This window comes from Pelodiscus sinensis, chromosome 24, assembly GCF_049634645.1.
Source record: "Pelodiscus sinensis isolate JC-2024 chromosome 24, ASM4963464v1, whole genome shotgun sequence".
In the NCBI taxonomy this organism is placed as follows: Eukaryota; Metazoa; Chordata; order Testudines; family Trionychidae; genus Pelodiscus; species Pelodiscus sinensis.
The window spans coordinates 19727185-19747124 of NC_134734.1; the positions used below are offsets into that span (position 1 = coordinate 19727185).

Consider the following 19940-nt stretch of genomic DNA (forward strand, 5'->3'; position numbering starts at 1 on the left):
ATCCCTGGGGCCTGAGAGAGGCAGGTGTGGACTCCGCTGAAGAACCGGGCTGTAAAGGGGATTTCTCATGGAGACTGGTGGACACAGATAGACCTTGTGGCTCTGTAGCTCCCAGCCTGGGCTGCTTTGGATCCTGGGACAGGCGGTTGATCCCTCTGTAGGGAGCACCCCTGCTCTGTCTACGTAGGGGCAACTGTGTCTTCATTGCGGGGGGTGGGGGAGGTAGAGGGACTCACACAAGCATAGCGGGAGTGTTTACAAAGGGTTAAACCGCCCGTCTGCACCCTCAGCCAAATCTCCCCCGTGGCTGCCCTCAGCTAAGGTTTGGATCCTGCTCGCGGGAGCTATCTCAGATCATGGAACCATCCGTGGCATGAGCGGCTCTGTTTGAACCGAAGGGTTTGCCAGGCGAGGTCCGTGTTTCCAGAGCTCCCAGGATCTCCACTGGGGTCACCTCGGTTAATAGCCTGCACCCACGGGCTCTGTAGGGTAACTGCAACTGCTGTCCCACCAGGGTGAGCTTTGCAGGGCGGGAGGCGCTCGGCGCTATAGCAGGCCAAAAAATTTCCCATCTCCCAGGAAACGCAGAACATTGAAATTTCATACCTTAACCTAGGACCTAGCGTCTCCACTCCCTTAGGCCCCCCCAGGCTAGGAACTGTGGAACCCCTAAAGAAACCAGGCCTCCAGCATCTACGCTGCATTACGCAGGCACCCTCCACCAGACTTTCTATTGGCCTCCCTTCAGCTCTGTGTCCGGGATGCAGCGCGTGAAGACGCGACCGTCCAGAGGACAAAGAATTAGGGATGAGAATGGTTAACCGGTGGGGACCAGAGCAGCCCCCCACCTGCCCTGTTTAACCGATGAACCAATGTTTAAACGGGTGAACTAATGAAACGGGATTTTACGTCCCTACAAAGAACATGGGCTAACAGGAGTATGGGATATTTTTGGTGGACTCCCAGAGCAGGAATCTAGTGCAGCTGTCTCTACAGTGCAAAGCAATAGGGCTTAGACCCTGAGTCCTGGCTTCCCTCAGGCTCAAACCCTCCACTCTGGAGCGATCCGGGGACTCTGGGCCCAAGCCCTGGCTTAGCACAACGTGTGTGGACTGAAGCAGGAGTAGGCCCAGAGGGGCCGACGGCTTTCGTGGGCCCCCAAGCAAGGTGTGGAGGGGGCTCAGCTTCGTGCCCCTGGAAGGGGCAGGGCAGCTGGTAGAAGGGGCAGGATTGGGAGCAGCACAGCTCGGACCAAGGCGCCGGGCGCCCCCAGCCCTCAGAGCCATGCAGAGCGGCATTTCCATGGTGATTTAAAGGGCCAGGGTCTCCCACAGGTGCGTCCCGACCAACAGGCTGTTGTCTTCTTCGGGGTGGGTCTCTCTCCCTCTGAGCACAAATTCCACCCCGGACCTAAGCCACCTACCTGGTAACATTCTCCTCTAAGCCAATAACCTGTGTTGGGGACTGGAAACCGACGCCCGCCCCCCAAAGCAGCATTTTTCATCAGACAGAACTCCCCCCCCCCAGCTTTAGTAACAACCTCCCCACCCCCACCTCCGAACCAGCCGTTCGGCTCCGGCCTTTGCAGCACGTGAATTATGGACATTGGATCTCCCCGCTGTCCTGCTGACGACAGACAGCCGAGAGCTGCTGAAGCCAGCCTTGCTCCCCTGTGACCCGGGCTGCTGCCTCCCGCATGAGCTCATTGTTTTTCCAGCAGGCATTTCCTAGCTCTGTTTTAGGAGGCGGCTTACGGGACGGCACCTGGCTGTCTGGAGAAACCGGACGGGGCAAGTATCTGGGACGTAACGGTGATTTTCACCCCAGCCATAAAAATCGCTGCTCCTGTGCATCTAGAGTGCAGCACCCCATACCTGTCTAGATTGCGGGTATCCCCCCGGTGCCATGCTGGATAGGAGGGAGTCAGGAAGCTGGAGACCCCTTCTCCTCTGGCCTTCGCAGGTGCAATCCTTGTGGATATAAACATCTAATTCTTTTCTGAATCTCACTAAGTTCCTTGGCGGAGTAACATGCAGCAGTGGAGAGTCTCTCAAAATATCATGTGACAGAGAGTTCCACCTGCAAACCTCACTGATACCTAGCAGCTGTGACCCCCACAGGTTAACCCCGCAAATATCCTGCAGCAGAGAGTTTCACAGGCAAACCTGAGCCATGATCTGATCATCTTCAAACCATCAATTCGCCACAGTAATATCCTGGGACAGAGAATTTCACCGGCAAATCTCACGAACAAACAGCAGCGGTGAGTCCCACAAGTTGGCCCCCCTTGGAATGAGGTTACTAGCTTCCATGGGCCCTCAGGCAAGATGTGGGGAGGGCCCGGCTCCCTGCCCTGGAAGGGGTGGGACCAGGGGCAGCCAGTCCTCAGCGTTGCCTGGACTGTGGCACCAGCCTCCCCTCCCCCAGCCCTCGGAGCCACACGGAAGATGCGGAGTGGCACTCCGGTGGTGATTTAATGGGGTCCAGACTCCGGCGGCTGCCACTGCAGCAGCCCCGCCAGGCCTCGTGATAACTGTCCCCTTTGTCCCCTCCTCCTCTGTTGGTGGGCCTGCCTCACTAATATGCTAGGCTATGTCTACACTCACGGCTTCTTGTGCAAGAAATAAGCAAACGAGGCTAAGCATGGAATATCGCCGAGCCTCATTTGCATACCTAGTCAGCCGCCATTTTTGCAGAAAAGGCAAATAAGACTAAGCGTGGAATATCGCCAAGCCTCATTTGCATACCTAACGAGCTGTCATTTTTGCAGACGAGGCTCTTGCACCAGAGGGAGCTGTCGACGCTGCCCCTACAATCAGCGTAGCGGCACTGCACAAGAGGGGTTTTCTCGAGCAAGAAGGGGCAGTGTAGACAGCTCCTTCTGGCGCAAGAGCCTCGTCTGCAAAAATGGCGACTCGTTAGGTATGCAAATGAGGCTCGGCGATATTCCACGCTTAGCCTCATTTGCATATTTCTCGCGCAAGAAGTCGCGAGTGTAGACATAGCCTAGCTAGAGTTAGAGAGTTCCCCAGGGGAACCACAATAGAACCCAGCAACAGTGAGCTAGGTTCCTAACTCCCATTGACCCCCCATAGGAGTTAGGTGCTTGACCGCCATAGGCTCCTTGGTAAAACTCACTCCGTGCACTGGTAGGTACCTAACTCTCATTGTAAATCTGCTCTCAAATCAAGCAGAGGGGTTTTACTGTCCGATTCGGGTCTGTTTCTTACAGAGCCCTAGCACCTCCCAACCAAGACAACTCGCATGTGATTCTTTCCCAATGGGGAAATCACGAGCGGGTTGCTTGTTTAAATCTGATGTACTGACTCTGGGGCTGTGCGCTACATGCTTGCTATTAAAGGCGGGTCAAAAAAGCGTGCCTCACACTTGGAGCCAAAAGCAGCAGTGTCCGAGGTGCTGCAATTTTAATCCTGGTCCCAAAATTGTAGGGGTGGGTGAGGAAAGGCATTCCCTGTAAGCCGGGCGCTTGTGTGGCCGCTCAGGAGAAATTCACATGCCGCCTAGTGGAGTGGCAGAGTGCCCATCAGCTGGGTTTTGATGGGTGGTGCACATGCCTGGGTGCATGTGAAATTTATTCTGCACGTGGATGGAAAAAAATCCACACACGGAGGGCAAAAATTAGGGGGAACATTGGTTAGGAGTTGAGGTTCTGAGCCTTGTCCCAGCCTTTAATCAGAGCCCTCCCTGGTCCTTCTACTGACCAGGAGATGAGAGCAATATTAATTTCAAGGACAAAAGTGCTGAAGACTGAAACATGGGGAAAACAATTGGGCAATGGGAGAATTCAGGCCAGATTCCGACATCGGGCACCTTCCTGTAGTCAGCGGCGCCAGGGGATGTTCTGACCTCCATGATGCTGATGTGAATCTGGAGTCACCCTATGGTACTAGTCACTAGAATCGTGCGTTGACTCTGCTCCCAGTTACACCAGTGCCAGCCCAGAGTGACCGCACTGGTGTGAATGGAGTTCAGCCCAGATTGTCAGTTACACTGGTGTATACCTCCGTGGAATTCGAGGGATTCAATCTGGATTGATACCAGTGAAGCCAAGATCACAGTCTGGCCTTCCGGCTTCTAGGAACAGAACATGCTTTTAGCAAGACACACAAATCACACTCAGTTGTCAATTTCCCCCTTTGCTTGCTACACAAGTTGCCCTCCTGGTGCTTCACACGCCCCCTTAACGATGGTCTTGGAGTCGCAGCTGCGGCTCGGCTTGTTAACAGGGCGAAAACGTGTTAGCACTTTGATTTTTCAGGATGATGGACGCTTTGGTGCCAAAGCAGAGAAGGAGACTGGGGAGGGGGAGGAGAAATCAAATCACAGCTCGTTCTTTTACCTTCCCATTCATTCCATTGTCATAGTACAGGCGGTCTGGGCTGCCTTCGCCTTCCCTGCCCTTTGCCACGTCAATGCGGGGCAAAGCCATAGTAGCCTACGGCCGTCTCCCTCGCACAGAGCACACTACATGCCCTCCTGCAGAGGCAAGGGGTCTGGGAGGAACTGGGTGAGAGCACAGGCTGTGCCGGTGGGCGCTTTGTTCCCAGCTGCGGACAGCACGAAGGGACCGTGGCTATTGCAAGTCACAAGCAATTCAAAAGGCCCCCTAGGCCAATGGTTTTCAAAGGGCCGGTCCCGACCCAGGACTGGGTGGTGGAATGTCGAGCGCTGGGTCTCGTTGCTGCAGGGGGATCAGGTGAGCTGTGGGGATCTAAGGCTGCTACCTCTTTGTCTTGACACTGCAGACTGCGCTGCACCCCAGAAGTGGCCGGCAGCAGGCCCAGATCCTAAGTGCGGGGTGGGGAAGGAGAGCACAGGGCTCCACTGCCCCTGCCCCGAGCACTAGCACCGCACTCCCATTGGCTGGGAACCTGCTGCCGTCTGCTTCTGGGGGCAGCTTGGTCTGCGGTGCCAGGAGAGGCAGGAAGCTGCCTTAGCCCCACCGCTGCACCACTGACTGGGAGCCACTCAAGCTAAGCCCCTCCTGCCCCAGCCCTGAAACCCTCCAAGCCAGAGCCCCCTCCTACGCCCCAAAGCGCCCATCCTCATCCCCACCCTGGAGCCCACACGCTAGTCACATTCTGTTGGGTCACAGCATCAACAATTTTCTTCAACTGGGGCTATGTCTAGACTGCAGGCTTCTTTCGGAAGAAGCTTTTCCGGAAGAGAGCTTCTGAAAAAACGTCTTCCGAAAGAGCGTCCACACTGCCAAAGTGCATCCAAACACCGCTCTGCTTTTTCGAAAGAGAGCGTCCAGACTGAATGGATGCTCTCTCGCTTGTAAGCTGTGATTCCTATGGGTGGAATGACCACCAGGGCACCTGTGCTTTTTCCTCTTCTTCCGAAAGAATTCCCTCTTCCCCGTCCACACACGCCTTTTTCCAAAAGAGCTCTTTTTGGAAAAAAGTTTCTTCCTCGCAGAAGGAGGATTACCAATGCCGGAAAAACCCCTCTGTTCTCTCGATTTTTTTTTCAAAGAACGTGATTGCGGTGTGGATGTAAGTGAAGGGTTTTTTTGGGGAAAACAGCTGTTTTTCCGGAAAAAACCCCCTGTGCAGTGTAGACATATCCTGGGTCATAAGAGAGAAAGGTTGAAACCCACCGGCCTGGATGCTAGGGAAGAGAACAACTGGGCCCTACCCCCTGTGATTTCAGAGTCCAGCTGGAACGGAAGTTCTCACATAGCCGCTACAAGGAGGCATAGGTGTTGCCCGCTTGTATCAGACCCAGCATCTGCCTCCTCCAAGGTCCCCTCTCCAGCTCCGACCAGCCCCAGAATCTCCAGTGGACGGAACCCACAGCAACGCCCCGGAAGCTCAGAGGCAGCTGCCCACACGAAACCCCTCGCTAGCTCTTCATTCTTTGCACGGCTGTAACAGCGCAAGGGCTCAGCGGAGAGCCCCACAGAGCTTGCAATCTCCGTAGACAAGCAACCCAACGGAAAGGCTGGTCTCTCCCCGTTTACAGGTGGGGAAACTGAGGCACAGAGCGCGACTTGCCCCAGATTACACACGGGGTGCCTGAGACTTGGAATTTATACCTGGCCTCCTTGAATCACAATGCAATGTTTTCACCCCAAAGCCATCCCTCCTATCCCCTGCCTGCAACTGGCGCTATCGGGGAACGGGGTGGGGGACACAGACAAGACACAGAATCAGCTCCCGGTAGCTGAAACACCTGGCTGCCATCTGACCCCCTCAGCCTCTCTTGGCGGCAAATTCGCTTTCAAACCCCAGCCTGGCCTGGCTTCAGCTGTGCACGGGGCTTTGCTTAATAGGCCCGGGGAGGCTGGGGGCTAAGAATAGCAGCTGACCTCAGCGTGGGTGAGCCAGCACCCAGGGGACAAAGGGGATTAAGGGCTCTTGGACCGCACGCCTGTTCGGAGGATGGCGAAAGGAGGCAGAACGTCCTGTGCGAAAAAGGCTCAGGGGGTCCCTTATCCCAGCAAGCTAATTAACCAGAGGGGAAAGGAGACACCCCATGTCCCTTCCTGCTTCATTAACGCCTCACACTTCGGGCCTTCTTACACCTCGGGGATCATTAACTCGGCCAGAGCTCTGCAGGTTCCTGTCCTCTTCTCTCCCTGCCCGCTTTTCCTTGCCCTCCCCTTCATCGCAGCCCTGCCCCCGCCCTGCCCGACAGAGCCAGTGGCATCTGCCAGGCTGCGGCCAGCCGTACCACTGGCTCTGGGAGCAGGTGTCCAACCCTGCATTATTACTGATTATCCAGACTGCCCTAGCGCCTGGCAGCCCCCGGCCCAGCCCCATGGTACTAAGGGCTGGGTAGCCGCTCACAGGGCTGCAGGATATGACATGTTGCTCATAGCTACAGGCTGCCTGTTGATAGGGTTTGCCAGATGGTTTAACCAAAATGAACAAAACGACCCCGAGAGTTGTTAAGCAAAAAAAAAAAAAAAGTTAAAAAAACAGCATGGCCCCTTTAAGAAACCTCTCCCAGGGTATGTCTACACTACCCCGCTAGTTCGAACTAGCAGGGTAATGTAGGCATACCGCACTTGCAAATGAAGCCCGGGATTTGAATTTCCCGGGCTTCATTTGCATAAGCGGGGTGCCGCCATTTTTAAAACCCCACTGGTTCGAACCCCGTGCAGCGCGGCTACACAGGGCACGAACTAGGTAGTTCGAACTAGGCTTCCTAGTTCGAACTACCGTTACTCCTCGTGAAATGAGGAGTAACGGTAGTTCGAACTACCTAGTTCGTGCCCCGTGTAGCCGCACTGCACGGGGTTCGAACCAGCGGGGTTTTAAAAATGGCGGCGCCCCGCTTATGCAAATGAAGCCCGGGAAATTCAAATCCCGGGCTTCATTTGCAAGTGCAGTATGCCTACATTACCCTCCTAGTTCGAAGTAGGAGGGTAGTGTAGACATACCCCCAATGAGTTGTGGCAAAGGTGGCCGAAGATCCAGCTAGCTCAGTATCATGTTTCCATCTGCCATTAATTTATCTTGCTCTTTTTTTAACCCAGTTATAGTCTTGGCCTTCACAACCTCCTCCAGCAAGGAGTTCCGCAGGTAGACTGTGTTGTATGAAGAAACACTCCTCTGCATTTGTTTTAAATCTGTTCATTTCACTTGGTGACCCCTCGTTCTTGTGTATGAGAAGGTATAAATAACACTGCCTTTGCTTTCTCCACACCGGTCATGATGTTAATAGACCCATTCCTCCTGGGGGTGCAAGATGCTTACCTGGGGCAGCTCCTGTTTGGTGGCAGAGGGAACGAGTGGCTCCATGCTGCCCCATGCTCACCTGCAGGCACCGCCCTCTGCAGCTCCCATTGTCTGATTCCCGGCCAATGGGAGCTTCAGGGACAGAGATTCCCGGCACTCGGGGTGACGCAGCATTGGGGGCTGCAGCTTTGGGTTAAGGGGGCTAAGTCCCTGGGCTACAGCCCCTAAAACCTCTTTCTTCATCCAGCCCTGCTTCTGGGGCCGGAGGAGCGTGCCTTTCTCCGGCAGCTCCACTTGCTACAGCCCTGAGTCCCTGACCAACCCCAGGCCTACAGCACCCCCCAAACCATCCCCTTAATAACCGGGCTACCTGCTGCCCAGGCTGTACGGACTGAATATCTACGAGCAGCCATCTCCGGCCCATTCAACCCAGCAGGGCTGCATGGTAGAAATTGAAGTCCGGGCGCTGCTGGTGCCATGGGACGGAATGAACTCAAGGACAATCCGATTCCCTAATGAGATGAAAGGGATCTTCGCCCCCCCCTACAAATAGCCTCTGCCTGGAATGGTCATCTCTCCTCCACGTGCCTATCTGACTCACTGGGATGACTGACTCGTTAGTGTCACTCGTTGGGGCGCTGAAGGCTGCCAGCCTGGGCCTGCTGTGGACGCATGCAAGGGAAACCTTTGGTCACCTGGGAGAAACTATTACCATCAGCTTTCCATCCTGTCCTCCCCAGAAGCTGGTGGACACAGAATCTCCAGACTGGGTCAGAACTATGGTCTATTGAAGGCCTGTGTCAGCCCCCCTGCTCCTGAGGCAGGTGCCAGGACCCTGCAGAGAGAACAGAAACTGCTTCCCAGGGATATTTCTTCCTGACCGCACTGGAGGCCACGGTTGCTAACGTGGCAGCCCCCGTCCCGCGTAACCTGCCAGATCACCCCCATGCCCAGGGGTCTGCTGGGTGCAGGGGGTGACAGAGATGAGAGCCCCACGCAACAGGACGGGGGCACGGCCGTATGGAATGTCGGAACCATTTGTGTCCGATTGTCTTCTGTGCCGGGTTCCCACTGCTCCTTCGGGAGCTAAAACACCGGGAGGGGGGCTACCCCAACTAATTGTAGCCCCCAGCCTGGTTTGCACATCCTGGCTGAGGCTGGGTTTTTCAGCAACTAGAGAGCTTTGGATATAGTAAAGGGTTAGCGTGATCTGAGTAGCGGGCTTCATTTGACGCCACCAACCTGCTAGGACCGGGGGGCAGTGGAGTGGGGATCCCGGGGCAGTTGCCACGGGACAGAGGGCTCAGCTGCAGCTCTACAGGGACTTGATCTCCAGCCGCACGGCTCCTGTCACTTTAGCTCTGGCAAGATTGACGCTGAGCAGCGGGGTAACTCGATTAGCGGGAGCTGCCGAGAACAGAGAGGCTTTTGCTTCCTTAATGATCCCGCTAGGCCAGGAAGGCAGCGGAGATTGGCGACTCATGCACTGCTGCTCGGCAGAGGGTCATGCTAAGAATAAACAGCTCGTTACGGGCAACGATGTACGAGCAGGTTAGGGAACGTGGCAGGGTGGTGGTGGCAGGAGGGAGGATAATAATGAGTTTTTAATAAAAAAGGAGAAGATCTCAAAGCATTTTGCAAAGAGGGGTGTCGTTCCCCTGCTGATGGGGAAACTGAGGCACGAGGGAGGGCCTGGCCTCAACATTTACACAGCATTGGGGAATGAGTCTCCCAGCCCAGGTTTACAGCTTATGTTGGCGGGGCTCACCTCAGCAAGCTAAAAACAGACCTTATATCTTCGGCTGGAGCCTGGAAGAACTGGGCTTGTTTAGTCTGGAAAAGAGCGGACAGAGGGTATGTCTACACGGCATGCTTATTTCAGAACAAGCTATTTTGGAAGAAAGACTCCGAAATGGCTTATTTCAAAATAGCGCGTCTACACTGCAGAGAAGCCTCAAAATGAGTCCGAGGCCGGCTTCCCTAATGTGGATGCGCTACCTCGAATTAGAGCCCCAGGAGGCACTGAGGAGTCATTACTCTGAATGGCCCTGGGGAGGAGCAATTTCGAAATAACAGCAGTGGCGTGTCCACACTACTGCTATTCCACAACAGTTATTTCAGAATAAGTGGAATGAGGTCTACAGATTTCTAAGTACGCCGTCCGGTATTTCGAAATAAGGGAACTGCTTTGTAGACTCTTGCATTGTTATTTCGAAATAACTGTGCTGTGTAGATGCACCTCGAGAGGGGAAACGATAACAGCTTTCAAGTACCTAATTTTCTCCCTCCTTTTATTCTCCTTAACCTCTGAGGAGAAGCAGCAATGGGCTTAAATTTCAGCGAGGGAGGTTGAGGTTGCACATTAGGAAAAACATCCTGTCAGGGTGGTTAAACACCAGAATAAATTGCCTAGGAAGATTGTTAAATCTCCATTGCTCTAGATATTTAAGAGCAGGTTGGACAGACACCTGTCAGGGATGGTCTAGACAGTGCTTGGTCCTCCCCCTCGCTCAACAGGGAACCTGGGCTGGTGATCCAGCATCACGCCCCCTGCAAATTGGAGCCAGCACCGGCTTCCTGAGGGCGGGGGTGAGTGAGGAGGGGAGCCTGTTCTTTGCACGTACCCCGCAAATGTGAGACTGAGCTTGGGGGATGGGCGGGAAAGAGCCTAGGCTCGTCCATGCACCACCGCCATACGTGTGCGGTGTCTCCACCGGCAGAGGCAGAAATGACGCACGGCAGCTGAGCCGCCCCTCGCAGCTGTTTGGCCCCGCCTTTCTCCACCCGGAGCAGTGACTTCACGGCGTGTTCCTGGCTCAGCCCCCGGGACGGGAGCCAATCGCAGCCAGTAGGAGACTGGGGGGGAAGAAGGAGGTGCGGTGAGCACTGAAGGCCAAAACCTGGCCCCTCAGGCTGGCCTGGGAAGCCCCAAGGCTCCGTGCCGGATCCGGCTTGTGGGGAAGCACGCGGGTGCTGTTCCTCCCCTCCCCACAGGAAAAACAGGAGCGGAGACAGGGCAGGAGACCAAACGGGGTGCGTGAGGGGAGAGAGTCCCTCCCCCACTCCCAGGAGAGCGGCACGGCCCAGGGCAAGGGGGTTAAATCTGGGCACACCGCTTCAGAAAGGTTGCCGACCTCTGGTCTGGAGGGTGCCTGGTCCTGCCACGAGCGCAAGGGACGAGACTTGAGGCCTCTTACCGGCCTGTGATTCACGGGGATTTAGACACACGCAGGCCCAGAAATGCTGCACCAAATAAAGATGCTGTCCCCGATTCGGAGGCCTGACTAAGGGCGTCATTTTCCAACGGGCTCCAAGCACCCACTGGGAATCCGACGAGCAGTTTTTCCAGAGAGCTAGTGCGGAGGACTTTGGAAAAGCATCACCGGTGGGAGCTGCCTGGCATGTGCTTCCATAGCAAAGTCAGGCCACTAGTCGCTCTCAGGCCTGGCCTACAACTGGAATTGGGAGCTGCAACTGCCCTCGTGCCAACACAATTTCCACAGGTGCAATGTGGCTTCTCCCCAGTGTGAACCGGTGGCTAAACATCCCATGCAAACAAAGCCCGAAGGATTTCGACAATGTCAATTGCTGGAGCGTGTAAGTGGGCCCGGTACCTGTTCTCCCATGCCTGCTGGGTTTTCCCCAGGATCCCTCTTCTCAGCCCTCATTTGCAGGCTAACTCCTGCTCCCTGAAGATCTATGGGGAGGGAGAGATGCAGCCAGAGCAAATGCTTCCCGCCCCATCTCCACCCTCTCAGAAGCAGAGGATGCATCTGGTCGACTACCCATTTCCTTTCCATATCCCCTTCCCTCCGCTCTTACGCAGGGAGAGCCAAGTCCTACAGGGCTCATCTCCGGCTGCAACAAGTTATTTCCTTGTGACACCCACAGCCTGATGATCCTCCCTTGGGGATTAAGAGCCTGGCAGGAAATTGACTCCTGAGAGTTCAGACCTGACTCTGGTCCCTACATCCATCTTTTCCGGGAGGCACAGCCCCTGCCAGGAGAGGTGCACTCTTAGCCAGCTGATGGGAAAAATTTATCACTACTTAGGGCTTCACATTTTGTCCCTGTGCCATGTTTCCTGGAACGCTACAGCACATGGATACATGTAACTCAAGCACACGCTTCTACCATCTGAGTGATGGGAAAATCTCCACTAGTTATTAGCAACACAGGGCCTATGACATACATGGTAGTACAAGCACTAGCTTATGCTTCCTCTCAGTTCCAAGCTTCTGCTCTCTGAGCTATGTGAGAATCTCCTCTACATTTTAGCAGTATAGGGTCTATGACTCACAGACTGTATAACTACTAGGCTAGGCTTCCACAGTTCCAAAGTGACATTCTGGTGTGTATGTCTCTTTCCATATCTTCGTTCTGACAACAGCCAATGTGTTTTAATTATTCACTGTGCCTATGATATGCAGAATTTAGGGATGGGATGGGGAGGAGCATGCCAGATGGATTTAAAGAGGTCTTGCAAAATGTTGCCAATGGAACTAGTTGCTAGACAGGTTAGACAGACAAACCCAGGAGGTCATGACAGCAGAATAAAGCATTCAGCTGAGATTAGACAGACCTTGTCTACATGCAAGAAATTAACTTAAACCATTTTAAAAAGACTTGAGTTAACCTGCCACAGACTTCTGTACGGATGCTCTTAATTCAGTTTAGGAACAGGATTAAGCTAAACTGAAGTGGCTCTTAAATCAACAAACTAAACCAGTTTCAATCCAAAATGAAAAGCCTTCCTACTAGGGATGTTAGCAACTAGTCCGGTAGTCAACTACCCGATAAGTATATGCTTATCAGTTAGTCGAGTCACTACTCAACAAGTAGTCTATCAGAGGCAGCAAGGGAGGGGGAGTAGGAGCCAGTGCTGGGGGGATCCGGCTTAAAAGATGGTTCCCCCCAGCATCACCTCCGCTGAGAGGCAGGGGAGAAAGAGGTGCAGCGGGGGACCAGGTGTGAGCTGAGAATCAGCTGATTCCCGGCTTGCTCCGTGTCCCAGATGCTGCGCCTCTGCTTTTTAAATGAAGTAAGAGTCACTCAGCTCTTACTCCATTCAAAAGGCAGAGCTGCAGCAGGGTTAGCTTCTGTACTTTCCCCCAGGGCCGCATGATGACTTTCGTGGGGCCTAAGCACTTTTGCCTTCGTGGGCCCCTTCCTCCATAAAAAAAAAATATTAAACATTATTTTTGATATAACTTTAAATACTTCAAACATTTTTTTTTCTGTTTTAGGCAAAATTTAATAGATTTTCATGGGCCCTAAAAGTTTCATTTTTTTCTGATGTGAGAAAAAAATTAAAACATTTTCTTCGACCCTAAAAGTTCATTTTTTTTCTTCTGATTTTAAAAGAAATTAAAACATTTTCCTGGGCCCCTAAAAGTATCGTGGCCCCTCGGCACTGTGCCGACTGTGCCTAATGGAGAAGTCGGCCCTGGTTTCCCCTCTTATTCACTAATCGAGTAGTCGATGGAAATTCCATCGACTACTCTATTAGCTGGTTAAATGCAATTTAACATCCCTCCTACCTACAAGAGTTAAGGAAATTGGTTTTAAATCTCCTTTGTAGATAAACTGGCAGCATTTTCCTGTGTGGACATTCATGTGTGGATTAGATCAGCTGTTCTCAACCATTGCGCTGCAACCCCTCTTCTGACAGCAAAAATTACTACATGATCCTGGGGGGGGGACACCAACACCCAAGACCCACTGCTTCTGGTGGGACCCACTTTGGGGTCCCAGCCCACAGTGTGAGACCCATGGATTAGATCAATCCCAGCAGCCTACGTGAAGAGAAGCAGTAGCTAGATGAAACAGCACCTCGCCTGCTATGATCTGCAGAACAAAACTAGCAAAGGAGGTTAACATGACCAGCTGCCTCAAGCCACTTAATACGTTCCCGGTGATGCCACTGACTCAGCCTACATGAAAACACCCATCTGAACATTCGCCGCTTTGCCTCTCAGCCACTCGACAAGGCTATTCCAAGCTCACCATTCTGGTCACAACTTCCACTAAGTCCCAGCGTAGGCTCCATTGTCCTTTACGAGAGCGACCTCTTGCTACCTAATCTCTCAGCTCTTAGCTGCAATCTCTCTGCTACGCTCTAGTCCCCTGTGATAATAGGATGGCCAAACAACTCCCCAGCCTGAAATAGTCCTCAGACAAAGCCCACAACTTGACTAAAGTCATTTCCTCTACGCCGTTCTCTTTCCTGGTGGAGTGTTCTGTGATTTATTTATTCCGTCCCTCATTTTATTCCCCTCTCTCCTCCCTCCCTGGGATGCTGTGCTGTAAGTGGGGACAGAAGGCCCACATCTGGGTGGCTGTCCTTTCACTGCAGCCTTTTCCACTCTGTCCTGCCTCATCCTCCCTTCCGGGAAGCTACGCATATTTGTACAGAGCAAGCCTGCAAAATTCCATTCAATCCACTCTGTGGGACTGGAAATACTCTGTATCCATTAACCAGCTCTGAGCTACGTCCCTAATGACCGCGTCTCAAGTGGCACTCGTTAATTCAGCCTGGTAAACAAGGTTCCCTCTAATTGTTTCCATCCATGTGTGGAATAAATGTTGCTCTGAGCACTGAGGCATGTGCAGATGTGCACCACCCATACAAACACATGCTGCCAGCAGTGGATGCTCTGCTAATCAGCTGGCATGTGCATTTCACCTGGGTGGGCGCCCAAGCACTCAGCTTACAGGTCGCACTGCTGGTAAATACAGTTTTCTTAGAATTGCTTCACAGGGCTATCTGTTTGCCTCCCACTCGCTAGCATAGCTTTAGTATCATGGCTTGGAGTACATGCTATGTTGCCCTCTCGTGGTGGGCCCTCCATGGACTGTAATTAAAGCTATGGTTTTTAGAGCTCTGCAGATATCCACTTTATATCCATGGGGAGGGACAACTTGCAGTTCCAAACCCCCAAAGGGGGTGAGGGCCCCAGCACTACCAGCCAACCCTCCAGTTCCCTAGAGCTTTCTTACTGTGCCATAGCCAGGGCTTGGGCTCCTGTGATTTTTTTCTTTATTGTCCACAATGTGTCTGTGGCCTTTACTACCCATAACAAACAAAATCTGAGCCTTAATGACAACGGGCACTTTACTAGTGACAGCTAGAGCAGGGCTCCTTTTCCATTCCACCTGTCCACCCACATCAACGGGGGCCCAGAGCTGCCCTAGTTGGTCAGACCCCCGCCAGTTGGCCCAAGCACTGATCCAGGCCTTTGGCTGCCCCATACCAGATCCCCACAGGCTTCAAGAAAGGGGTGGAGATGAAGCATGCAGAGCACAGCCTAGACCCCCCCTCCCGACCTATGAGACCTGCCTCCCCACCCTTGAAATGGGAGATGGCCGTGTCTAAAGAGCAAAGTGCTAGTCCTGGGTGCACAGGGTTGTGGGACTGAGAGTTGCAAAGCAACAACGAGGGCATTAATACAGGCTCTGAGTCAAGCCTGTAAAGTGCCTTAGCAAAGCCATTCACAAACATTTGGTGGACTGGTAGCACTTTATTTCCATATTCATGATGGTAGTTAATGTTAAGAGGTCATGTGCCAATTTACATTGCATCTGTACACACACAATACATGTTGTTGTAACCAGGGCTGGAACAAGCTCTTTATAGGCCCTAGGCACTAAATTAGAATGACTAGCGCTTTACAATTTAGGCCCTTAGACTATATAGAAATATATAAGCAAGAAAGGCCCTATCACCTATATACCTAATATCACCCTCTTTAATTTTTACTCATGAAATCCTAGGGGATAGAACATGAGCCTGGAGACTGCAGGGTGGTGAGTTCAAGTCCTGCACTGTGAGAGAAATTTATGGTACTTCATTCTAAAATAACAGCAATTTTGTTGTATACTACAGTTATACTTAGGATTCACCTGAAAGTCGATCGGCTGAATAGGAGAAAGGTACGGTGATGTTGCATTGCATTGCACTGCAGAGCTGATAACTTGGCAACATTGGGTCTCAAGATCGTTCGACATCATTTACAAAATAACAGTACATTGGTGGAAATGTATGGCCAGCACCAGCCAGAAATAGTGTTTAGTAGCAGCCTACAGTTTCTGAAACACAACTTTTGAAATGCAAACACTAGAGTAATAAACAGTGTTCCCTCTAACATTTCCCATCCTTGGGCAGGTTGAATTTTCTTATGTACACCACTAGTACAAGCAAAAAAAACCTAGATTAAATATATATTTTAAACAGCTCATTGGCACGGAAGGCAAACATTTTAAAACAAATGATAACAAGGAACAATGCTTATGTTTGTTTACTATCAAATTAAAAAAATTAAGACTACCCTGGAACTACATGTATTTTATCATCCTTTCTAACCAGGGCTGGTCCTAACCAATTGGCAGCCCTGGGCGACCACCCGGCTCACCCGTAGGGTTGCCAGATGGTTTAAAAAAAATTAGACAAAAATCTGTCAAGCAAATAAAAAAAAGGGGGTGTTTAGGAGTAATTAGGGAAACCTGCAGGGAGGATTCAGGAGGTCGGGCCAAAATGTAGTCATGGCCTGCCCCTAAAACCAGCTTTGTCAGCAGCCCCTTCAAAATGGTGGTCCCGGGTGACCTCCCAGCTCGCCTGCCCCAAAGACTGGTTTGTTTCTAACAACTCAAGCTAGTAAACGCACTGAAATGCGTATTATCCACACATAGCTCACCTTTAAGATGCTAAACCAATCTATGAGTCAACTGGAAACAGTCCTGCTCTCCTTGCAAATATTAATACAATATTTACTTACACTGGAAAGGAGACAAAAAGGCATGCACTCAGGCTTATACTGTTTCTCTGGGATGCCTCAGGGGTGGAGCTATGGCAGCCAGTGCTCCATGGGGCAGGCGAGGTGCTGTGAGCTGGCCTCCTGCTCGGTCCCTCTATGCCAGGGGTGTCCAAACTTTTTTCAAAGAGGGCCAGATTTGATGAAGTGAACATGCGTGAGGGCCGACCATTTTGCCTGACATTCTTTGAACCATTAAAATTAAATGCAAATTAACTATTTTATGCAAAGTGTATTGCAAACGGCATACTTTTCATTTCGTCACATGGATGACAAATCTAAACAGGTGTTAAATCACTCTGCCTTTCATATCTAAAGGCCAGATGTAAAAAAAATCCAGGAAGCTGAAATATACGTCAGGAACATTGTAAAGTACATTACATATTCTTGGTAATAAAGGTTGTCTGTCAACTTTTAAGTTAAAAAAATATGAACAGGAGCATAACACCAAGTATACATGTTGTGTCCAAATATATTTATAACTGATTTAGACCAACTGACATTAACTGAGATTTTACAATGTATTCATCTCAATACATATGGATTCGTTGGGGGCCATAAAAGATAGATATTGCCAAATTACCTGTGGGGCCGTATTAAACCGGAACACGGGCCGCAATTGGCCCGCGGGCCGGACTTTGGACATGCCTGCTCTATGCTATGTTGCCCTCTCATGGTGGGCCCTCTATGGACTGTAATTAAAGCTATGGTTTTTAGAGCCCTGCAGATATCCGCTTTATATCCATGGGGAGGGATAATTTGCAGTTCCAAACCCCCAGCACTACCAGCCAACCCTCCACTGAGCTGGGCAAAACGGGTCAGGGCCTGGCATCCCCATCAGGATGTGGGAGAGACCAATACAGGGACCATGGGGGTGTGTGATTGCATCCTTCTCACCCCCCCTCTCCTGCATACGGGCCTGCTAAGGCACAGGCGTGTGCTGCAGGTGTCCAGGTGCAGGGAGGTAAGTGTTTTTAAAGGGGCCACTCTGTATTTTTTTTTTTTTTGTTTTTTTTGTTTTGTTTTTTGCTTAACAACTCTTGGGGTCCTTTTTTTTGGTATTTTTTCAGAAACCATCTGGCAACCCTACCTGCAGCCCAGCAGACAGCGGTTCGCGGCCCGGCACTGGTTCATGGACCAGCAGTTGGGAACCACTGCTTTAGCAAGCTCATGTCTGCCCAGCACCCCATTTGGATTCAGGTCACATCTACCGGCCAAGAGAGAAGTCACCTTAGTATTAGGTTACAATACATGGCAGCTCCTGCCTGGTTTCTCCCAACCCTCCCTTCTACAACAATGGATGAATGAACACAAATCAGATGTTCGAAAAGGTAACACGCAGAAACCTGTTGGGGGACATTTTAACTTGCCCGGGCGCTCCCTAATGGATTTCAACGTTTCCATATTATTACAAGCCAATTTCAAAAACCAGCTTAAAAGAGCAGCTGCAGAATTGAATTTCATGTACAAGTTTGATACCTACAGTTTTAACAAAGGCCTAATGACATAAAAGGCCAAACACCAGGTACAGGCAGTCCCCGGGTTACGTACAAGATAGGGACTGTAGGTTTGTTCTTAAGTTGAATTTGTATGTAAGTCGGAACTGGTACATATTGTAGGGGAAACTCTAGCCAAACATTTCTCCAGAGCTCAGTTTTATTCTCCCACACCTCACTTCCTTCAGGCCTTTATTCTCAAGCTGAGGTGTCTGCTGAGAAAAGCCGCGCCGCGTCTCCCTGGTCTGCTGGGGGGTGGGGGAGCGCTAGCTTCGCGTCTCCTTGGTCTGCTGGGGGGAAGCAGCTAGTGCGGGATTGCCTCACCCCGTTTGTAAGTAGGGATCCGATGTAAGTCGGATCCATGTAACCCGGGGACTGCCTGTACTGAAGAGTACTAGAACTCTCTATCCGCTTCATTTAGCATGGAAACTCAAATTGATTAATCTTTTCCCATTTTTTCTCTTTTCCTTTCCCTCCCCATCCCCTCTCTTTCTCTGCTATTTCTTTGGAACGTGGATCCCTCAAACTCCATTCATCTAAGGAAGTGAGCTGTGCCCACAAAAGCTCATGATACCATCGACATTCTTTGTTATTCTCTAAGGTACTGCAGGACCATTCGCTGTTTACGTTTTTTCTCCCTTCTGAGGAGTAGCAGGAGCAGTCCTGTATTTTTCCAGAGCCTGAAACCTGAGCATTTGCATTCCCATTCCTCAAGGGCGAGTCAATATTTAACCGCTAGGAACCCAGCCAAGAACCCCCGGCAGGGCTGCGGCGGTGCTTTTAATCTCTGGGGGAGGCAGCTAATGGCACATGGGGCGTGTTTGGTTTATACTTGCCTGGGATTGCACAAAGAGCATTGAAATTCTCCCCCCCCTGCTGAGTTCACTGGCACTGCCTGGTCAGAAGAGTCTAGAATCACACCTTCCCTACAGAGGCTGCCCGCCTTGCTCAGCGCCTCCCTTAAAAACAGCTTTATTGGGGTTCTACTCATCCCATCTCAGATTGGTTCTGCTTCGAATCAAGAGCTGATTTCCAAACAGTAGGCGGGTGCAAACTCCAATGGGGTTGTGGGAGGGCGAAAAACAATTAAAAGCATGCTCTTTGACTCTTGCCACAACAGGGAGAAACAAAAGCACCAGCAATCAGGAATTCGGCTAGCAAAGACACAGGCGAGGTGTGAGCAAGCATGGAATCTAGCTCACTTCCTTGTGGCTGATTTCGATCCTCTGCATGGAGGCGCTCCGGTGTGTTTCACTGAAGGAAATAGGTCTGGACTCAGACCAGCAAAAAGCAGACATGGTCAATGAAATGGCTTTGCATTTGTACAGGGCTGTATTCTGAGCTAAGTTATACCCGGGTAAATCTGGGATAACCATTATTAAAACACAGGGGCTGCATCTAGACTTAAAAGTATTTCTACAAAATCATGCAACGGAAAAGTTTTTCCATTAAAAGTATTTCCGCAAAAGAGTGTCTAGATTGGCACGAATGCTTTTGCACAAAAAGTGCTTTTGTGCAAAAGCATCCGTGCCCAGTAAAGATGCGCTTTTGCGCAAGAAAGCTCCGATGGCCATTTTAGCACAAAAAATTAAGGTGCCTGTCTACACTGGCCCTCTTGCGCAAGAATACTTGCACAAGAGGGCTTATCCCTGAGCGGGAGCGTCAAAGTATTTGTGCAAGAAGCACTGGATTCTTACATTAGAACGCCAGTGCTCTTGTGTAAATGCAAGTGGCCAGTGTAGACAGCTGGCAAGTTTTTGCGCAAAAGCACTTGCTTTTGCGTAAAATCTTGCCAGTATAGACGCACCCATTCTGTGTTCACCACAACAAAGCAACACATTATCTCCATCGTACTGAGTCTCAGAGGGGTCGCCGTGTTAGTCTGTAACTTTAAAAATAACAAGTGGTCCAGTGGCACCTTGGGG

The 19940-nt window shown here is 51.3% G+C and overlaps 1 protein-coding gene and 1 long non-coding RNA gene across 3 annotated transcripts in view; one reads left to right on the forward strand and one right to left on the reverse strand.

The window, feature by feature from the left end:
* LOC142819544 (perilipin-2-like) overlaps positions 1-19940 on the reverse strand; it is a 50050-nt gene that overhangs the window by 2228 nt on the left and 27882 nt on the right. The window lies entirely within an intron of this gene.
* LOC142819545 (uncharacterized) lies at positions 1595-19402 on the forward strand. The gene is made up of 3 exons (XR_012897454.1): positions 1595-2263; positions 17590-17850; positions 18561-19402. It is a non-coding gene; the product is annotated as an uncharacterized LOC142819545 (long non-coding RNA).